Raw genomic sequence first — 7889 nt, 5'->3', positions numbered from 1 at the left:
AACATTAAAATTTTTAAAATAAAATTCCAATATCAAATCCTTTGGATAACAACAAAGAATCCATCCTTACTTTTTTGGTTTGTTGTAACAAGAAACTTACTATAATTCTTTGTCAATTCATATTTGTATTTACAAGATCATATTTAATGAAAATAACTATATTCAACATTAAGATCGAGAAAATAAGAGGTTGCAGGTCGTCATTAAGCATTAAAGACTAATACTTTGTGGATAAAAAACTTGAAGTATGGGCCCTGAATAAAAATCTACTCAAGTTTAATGTTTATATTTGTCACACCTTTCTTTTTGTATACACAAGATCTAGTGCATGTATATAACTTTTAAAGCTAGTGGTATTTAACGGATTCAAGACTGTAAATATTTAAAGCTAGTGGTATTTAACGGATTCAAGACTGTAAATATTTAAAGCTAGTGGTATTTAACGGATTCAAGACTGTAAATATTTAAAGCTAGTGGTATTTAACGGATTCAAGACGGTAAATAAATAGCTAACATGTACTTCGTGACTTCTCTATCTCAAATTGAATAAGCTGCGGTTTACGCACTTTTTTTCGTGGATTCCTGCAATTTGCATGTTAAATTAGCGGCTATTGCAAAAACTAGAAATAAAAAGAGAATTATTATCAAATTCTCACATCTCATTTTTTAGGACATAAGTTGTTAGTTGATTTGTTTTAAAAGTCTTGTTCAATATTTTCACAGCTGTCATTTAAAATTGATAAATAATATCTGTGCAACGATCAAATACAACGATGTGTAAAAAGAGTTAGTGTTTTGATCTATATAATAAAACAAGACATTCTTATATATATATGTTGCCTGTAGCCGGCTGATTTTTTTGTTGGCCTTTAATGGGTAGCCGGGGGTGTTATAGGTTAAAAAAAATTCAAAATTTATTTTCGATTTTTTTTCACGGGCAATGCCAGGCACTTTAGCTATTAGTATATAAGGCTTGATAAAAATAGGTAAAAACCTCAGAAACCATTTGATGGATCATTATCGGCTATAATGTCAGCCATTTCTTAATATTTTTGTAATTAATACTGCAAATGCAAATTTATCATATTAATGTGAATATATTTAAGTTTTTAATCTGAATCCAATTCAAATTTAAAGTTTTTTGCCAATGACATACAAGTTTTTTTACCTAAAACTAAAGTTTTCAAAAAATAAACTATTTTTATCATTACATAGTCTTACCTGGTTTTCCGAAACAGGATAGAAATATGGTCATTTTCCCATCCATAACACCCCCTCCCTCTCTACCCAGTAGTTTTAAAACATAACTATAAAGAAAGTTTCTTGCTGTCCTATAAGGAGATAAAGAGTGATCATCCCTACAAATTTCGTATAGTCTAGATGATATCAAGAAATTTGCAAAAGCGTTACTCATGCCTCGTAATTGTTCAAAACTGCAGAGAGTTGAGACTTATAAACTAAAAAGATGAATAATTAAAGGATTTCGTAATGCAACATTTTAGTTAATCACTCAGTTTTTTCAAATGCAACAAAAAACAAAAAAATGAGATGAATATTAGAATGATAAACACAAAAGTATCTATAATATAAAACTGCAAGTTGGAACCTCAAAAAACCCAAAATTAAAGATATTTAAAAGTTGAACTTGAAAGCTTGAAAGCAGAATAATTGAACAGTATACAATATTAGAGCAACTTTCTAAGATGAAGAACCCGGAAGATTGTTTTGTTTTAATAACAGCTTTTATAAACAAAGATGTTGGGATATTTGAAAAGTATCCTAAGGCTTGTTAATTCAAAAAAAAGGTAGGGCCTTCACACATCCCACCCCCGGTACAAACAATATCCTAAAAAAGGGTTATACCACATTCACAGCTACAGGCTACAACAGCCTGTATACATAACTTATCAGGGAAACCCCAACAAAAACTATATTGCCTTAGAGCAGACTAATCCGGTGAACAGTGTAAATGACATTATGCCTAAGATTGGAAAAAAACTGCCAAAACTACATAAAAATAGTGATAAATTTGAACTTAATTGTGGCTTTCTGGAGGCAGGGAATTCATTTCCATGGTAAAAATGGGATGCATGCATTCTGTTTGTGTTAAGCATGTCGAATGCATGCTGGAAAAATTTAGGAGTAATAAATCCATTTAAAGGTTAAAAATGAGATGCATTCATTCTGTTAATCATGTCAGATGTTTGCTGGCTAAAATAATTGACAAATGACATATCACATATTAAAGTACTAGCCTTATAGGGCGCTTCGCGCCCATCTTCTAAATTTTATTGTGAACATGTTCTCTTTGTGTACATCGTAAAACAACAAAAATAATTCGCGGATTTTCACAAAAAATTTCGTGGATTTTTAAAGTTTTCAAAAATTTAATGAAGATCGAATTTTGATGGAGACAAATATTTGAAATTTTGATCATTCATAAACCTTCCCTGTGGTCACGTGAGTTCCCACAAAAAATTTGGGCCCGATCGGTTCAGCCGTTTTGGCGTTTATTGGATACAAACAGACGCCAAAGTTATATATAAATATGGTTTAGGGATCAAAAAATTCATGAGTAGGGTGAAAAAATCATTATACGATTAGAAAAGGAGAAGGGGGGGGGGAGGTGGCTCAGCACCCGTTGGGACCTGGAAACCCCTAAAGACCTTAGATTTTACTGATCCAGGGGGTGTAGGGCTGAGCCACCATATCTTCCACCCTAATTTCGCCTCGGCTCGAAGTGTTTAAATGAAGTACGGGAATTTTGAAGCAGTGGCGTCATGAATGGTTCATAGAAATACTGTTGCAAAGAAATCAGTGAATTTTGAAAAGTATAAATTAAGTTTAATAAGATAATTTTCAGATTTATATCTTTCAATTTCCGTACTGAACCCCTCTCTCCCCCTTCGAATCCAGTTTAGTCTAAAAAGAAGTATTAAAAAGGCTTTGTTTTCTTTGTTACACGATATATACGAGAATATATACAGAAACAAGGAAGGGGAGGAGGGGTTCATGGAAAAAACATGACCGTTCAATAACAAACCTGTATTAATTTTTTAAGCTTTTTATTGACGTTATATTATGATCTAATACACGTACCCCCCCCCCCCATTCTCTATTCTTAAGACATATACGTTACTGTTTCTTGAGACTATAACCTTGCATCCTTGCAATGATGTGCATTTCTACTAGTTTAGAGCTAAAGGTGTCATTAAACCTTAAGCTAAAACATTTGTAATAAATATCTAACTTGGTAGCACTAAGTTTTAAAGTATCTACCAAGATAACAGGGTACCTTCTGGTGAAGGGGGGGGTTATCAACACTCCACCCCCTCACTGAAATTTTTCTACTATCTTCAGGGCATATTTAACAATTTGTCCAGGGGAGCTTACATTTTTTTTCTTGGGGAGGAGTGAGGAAGTTATGAAATTGGCTTCTTGGCTTTGTGCCATTTTTATAGAAATAGTCTTTTTAGTTTATAAGTTGGCTGGGGAAATCGGCGATTTAGGTTTAGAATGGTTTAGATTATCATTTTTAATTAATGAAGTTTATTTACTTAGCCTTGTTTTCCAAATTCTACCCATTTGGCAATTCTTAAAATTAAAGTGCGTCGCTGAATCACGACAGTATCAGATGAAAATTAAATACAGTGGTCCTCATTTATATCAATACAATGAGGACGACTTTTAAATTAAAGGTTTGATTTCTAACGAGTTTTTTTTTCAGAATAGTTTACAAGGAAACAAATAAGTTGTTAGTTGAAAGTTCCTCTTTCTATTCATTGCTATGTGTATCCAATTCATGCTGTTAGACCTTGGTAGAAAACAAAATTGAAGTCGAAAGTCGTCTTAATTTAATTAATATATACGAAGACGACTGTACCAAGGGCGTACGAGAGCATTTGTGTAGGGGGCACATTTTGCGCACGTCAGCGCTTAAAAAAATTTTGTGCCCCCCCCCCTTGGCAACATTGTGCCTCCCCCTCAAAAACCCCTTTTTTGAAAAAAATATTGATACCTTTTTAAATATGTAAACTATTCGATCATATACACACTTCAATATTACAAGCGTTATAAAATTATTTGTGTTATTTTCTTAAGNGGAGGGCACAAAATCAGGCAATCCCTCTTAATACTATGGTGTAAGCTTCAAGGGATGAAAAATATAGATGGAAATGTTTCTAAAAAATGATCTATATTTTCATAGGATTGATACATATTGTATTATAAATTATGATATCAAATATATATTTACACTGAAGGCAGTATTGATTAAAGCTTTTTTAGTTAGAAACTTTTTTAGTTCAGGACAAAAGTGAGATTTTAAAGTTTTTTTTCTATACGATGTAATTAATTATTCTCAAATGGAATACATGCGTAAGTGACCCTCCATGTATAGAGTGGCATGTCCGATGTACCTTTGAAACCTTCATTTCTCCATCGTTTCTCAAGCAAGAAATGCGCGAGTCACTGTGGTAGAGAAACCACAAATAAAAATATTCAGTTTTCAAAATGGGAAACATGGATTTTTAACGCAATACTTGATCAGACAACGCTTTGAAGGGTATTGTTGTGAATCAGAATATATTTTATTTCTTTTATTAATCTTTTAGTTTCTGTGAGTGCAATGCAATGCAATGAAGAATGTAGATTGTCCTAGGAAGGGAAATGCAAGCAAATATAATATTTAAAGAGCCTCCCCATGAGAACCCCCCCACTGAGGGGGGGCACGCGTAGGGGGGGGGGGCGCGGGGAGCTCGGCAAATAAGTCTTAAAAGTATCGATATATCTTGTGCATAAGTTCTGCAAACCCAGTGTTAGTTTCAAAGCAATGTGTGAAAATCTATCAAGTCTTGCTGTACTGTCATCATACCCATTTTTAGAAAACGAAAAACACTAGACTGGGACCAAGAAACCCCTTTTCTGACAACCACCTTTGAATAGCTAAACTATACTCATGCTAAAAGTCTTGTATTGCATCTTTTTTGGCAAACCCTGTCAATTTTAAAATGCAATATCCAGAGAAAAGAGTATTAGTTTCTAAACTTTTATATTGTTTAATGTAATTTTGCTTTAGACAAATATAAATGATAAATATATAATCCAATAGGATTTTATATCCAATGTCCTCTTTTTAATCTCTGCTTATATCCAATGTAATTATATCCAACATATACTCGTATCCAGTTAATCTTTACTTCTAAAGATATTCCAAGATTCGTGACGATAAGTCTCGAGATACACCTTCTAACCTCCAATTTTGGCGTAAGTCGTTTAAGAATTTGCAGTAATTTTTATGTTCATTTTTGTGTCAGTTTAATTGGTCCATATTCATTCAATGAAAAAAATTATAACTACTGTCCAATTCAATAATTGTTCTGGAGCACCATATATTTGTGCTTCTGATGGTATTTTTTCATATTATTTTTTTTGCATTTTTAATTGAAGCAGTCTTAATATGGCAAAAAGTCTGCAGTTTATATTTTGTTATTTTTGATCTCATATTGAAACCAGTTCTCTCTGGGCGGAATTTGTAAACAATAATAGATGCATCAGTGTTCGTTTAGTATCTGAGGAGGTTAAAAGCATTAAATTTTGATAATTTTGATAATTCACATAATAGTTTCCTATGACCAGAATATTTCATTGATTTTTTATGTGAATGATGGATCCCATGTCAGGCTTCGACATCCGTCTTGTGTTTACATTACCGCCAAGAGACAGTACACTACAGTACAAAAGATGTGTACACTTCTGAAATGACTTTCCTTGCCTTACATTCTTGGTGATAAGCAATCTTATACATAAATTCTAACATTCGTGCATTTCAATATATATTTTTGTACGTTTGAATATTAATTCATAATACTGTAATTGTAATTTTCTCGTTAATAAAAGTTAAAGAAGAATACATTATATCTATGTCTCTTGATTGAAGTTTTACATGATATGGTTACATTCCTTGAATACTTTAATACAATAATAGATATTAAACGTTATGCATCGCTTGCTATTTAGAATTTAAAAATTCTTAGATATTCATTCAACGTTCCTTTATCTTATCGAATATCTTCAAATTTATATATTTACATTGTATATATAATGCGTATTTATTTATCTATCAAGGTAGAACATCTACATCTATCTATCTATCTATCTATCTATCTATCTATCTATATTGTATAATGAATATATATCTATTTATCTATCTTTCTGCCTATCAAAGTATCTATATATTTACGTATATTCTATCTATATAAACTGTAGTATATTGATTATAAGAAAAGCTGAGTCCGCCTTATCTAATTAAATTCACTTCTATGGAACATAAATTAGACACTAGACATACAGACATAGACACAAGACATTAAACGTATAAAGTCACTTCTCTAGAATACAGCATAGACACTAGACACTAGACATACAAGTTTACTTCTCTAGAATGTAGAATAGACATTGGACAAGAGACATACAGGATCACTGCTCTGTAACACAAACTAGACACTGGACACTAGATGTATAGTCACTTTTCTAGAATATAGAATAGACATTAGACACCAGACAAACAGAGTCACTTCTCTGTAACACAAACTAGACACTAGACACTAGATGTATAGTCACTTTTCTAGAATATATAATAGACATTAGACACCAGACAAACAGAGTCACTTCTCTGTAACACAAACTAGACATTCATTAAACCCACCCTAAAATATGATTGTAATTTTTTTGTGATTTTAGAAACTGCGCATTTTGTTCAAAGTTTAAGTGTATGAAAAAAATATGGTTGATTTGGTTAAAAAAGATTCCAATATCAATGAACTAAACAGCCATCCTTTAAAAACACTTTTAATTGACAAATCAAGAAAATATATGCATAGTTGCTATATTAGTTTTGTATTTGAAGTATAACGATTTTCGAGAAAAAAAAATATTGTGATGTATGTTAATTAATTCATTGCCTTCATTTTGTACTTAGCACCGATTAAAATAAAAAAGAATTTAATTCTAAATAATATGTAAAAAGAAAAATGCAAAATAGATGTATAATAATCAAAATGATAGAATAACAAATAGTAAAAAATAATGATAATAATAGTTATAAAATAATAATCAATAATGATAATAATAATAATTAATAAAATAATAATCTATATATAATAAAGCTATTCGCTCGTATATATATACATATTTTTAATGTATATATGTTAGATATAGCTGGCCAAACGGCTGGACCAAATTGGCTGAAATTTGTTTCTCCTTCAAAATTCGATTTTTTAAAAGTACTTTATTAACATATTTATAGTTTTTTTTAGATAGATTCAATAGTTTCCAAAACACTCATATATATATATTGTTTTTATTATGTGATAAATAACAAATATAGTACTAGATGTTCGAGGTCCAAAAGAATAACTCTCAAAAAAATTGTAAGCATAAAATTCAAATATGAGGGGGGGGGGTTGGAGCATTAGCTGTATTTTAGCCTTCTACCGTGCAGACGCATTGGGAATTATCTCCCAGTAAAATACAAATAAAAACTCGAATCTCGATATTTTTCCATGTTTCACTAATTTATGATTATTGGGACCTCCTAGTTTATAGGTTTAAGATTAGATTACAGCTGAGACGCAAATATTGATTTCCTAGTAATTATATTTGCCACACAAAAACACGAATCATGTATAAAATATATTCATTTCAAGTCTTCAATTTCATAGCGTTTTATTGGTTAAGTATTTTGATATTATATCTTTGCCCTGTATGTAGTGAGGATTGAGGAATCCCTGTATATATATCTGCAAAGTACAGGTACTGCATTAAGAAGCAAACCGGACATACAAGTCTGACTTTCCCAGCAGCTTGCAGAACAGCTGTCCGTGGCAGTA

Source organism: Eurytemora carolleeae, unplaced genomic scaffold (genome assembly GCF_000591075.1).
Source record: "Eurytemora carolleeae unplaced genomic scaffold, Eaff_2.0 scaffold1291, whole genome shotgun sequence".
NCBI lineage: Eukaryota > Metazoa > Arthropoda > Copepoda > Calanoida > Temoridae > Eurytemora > Eurytemora carolleeae.
Note: the sequence above shows the minus strand (reverse complement) of the source record.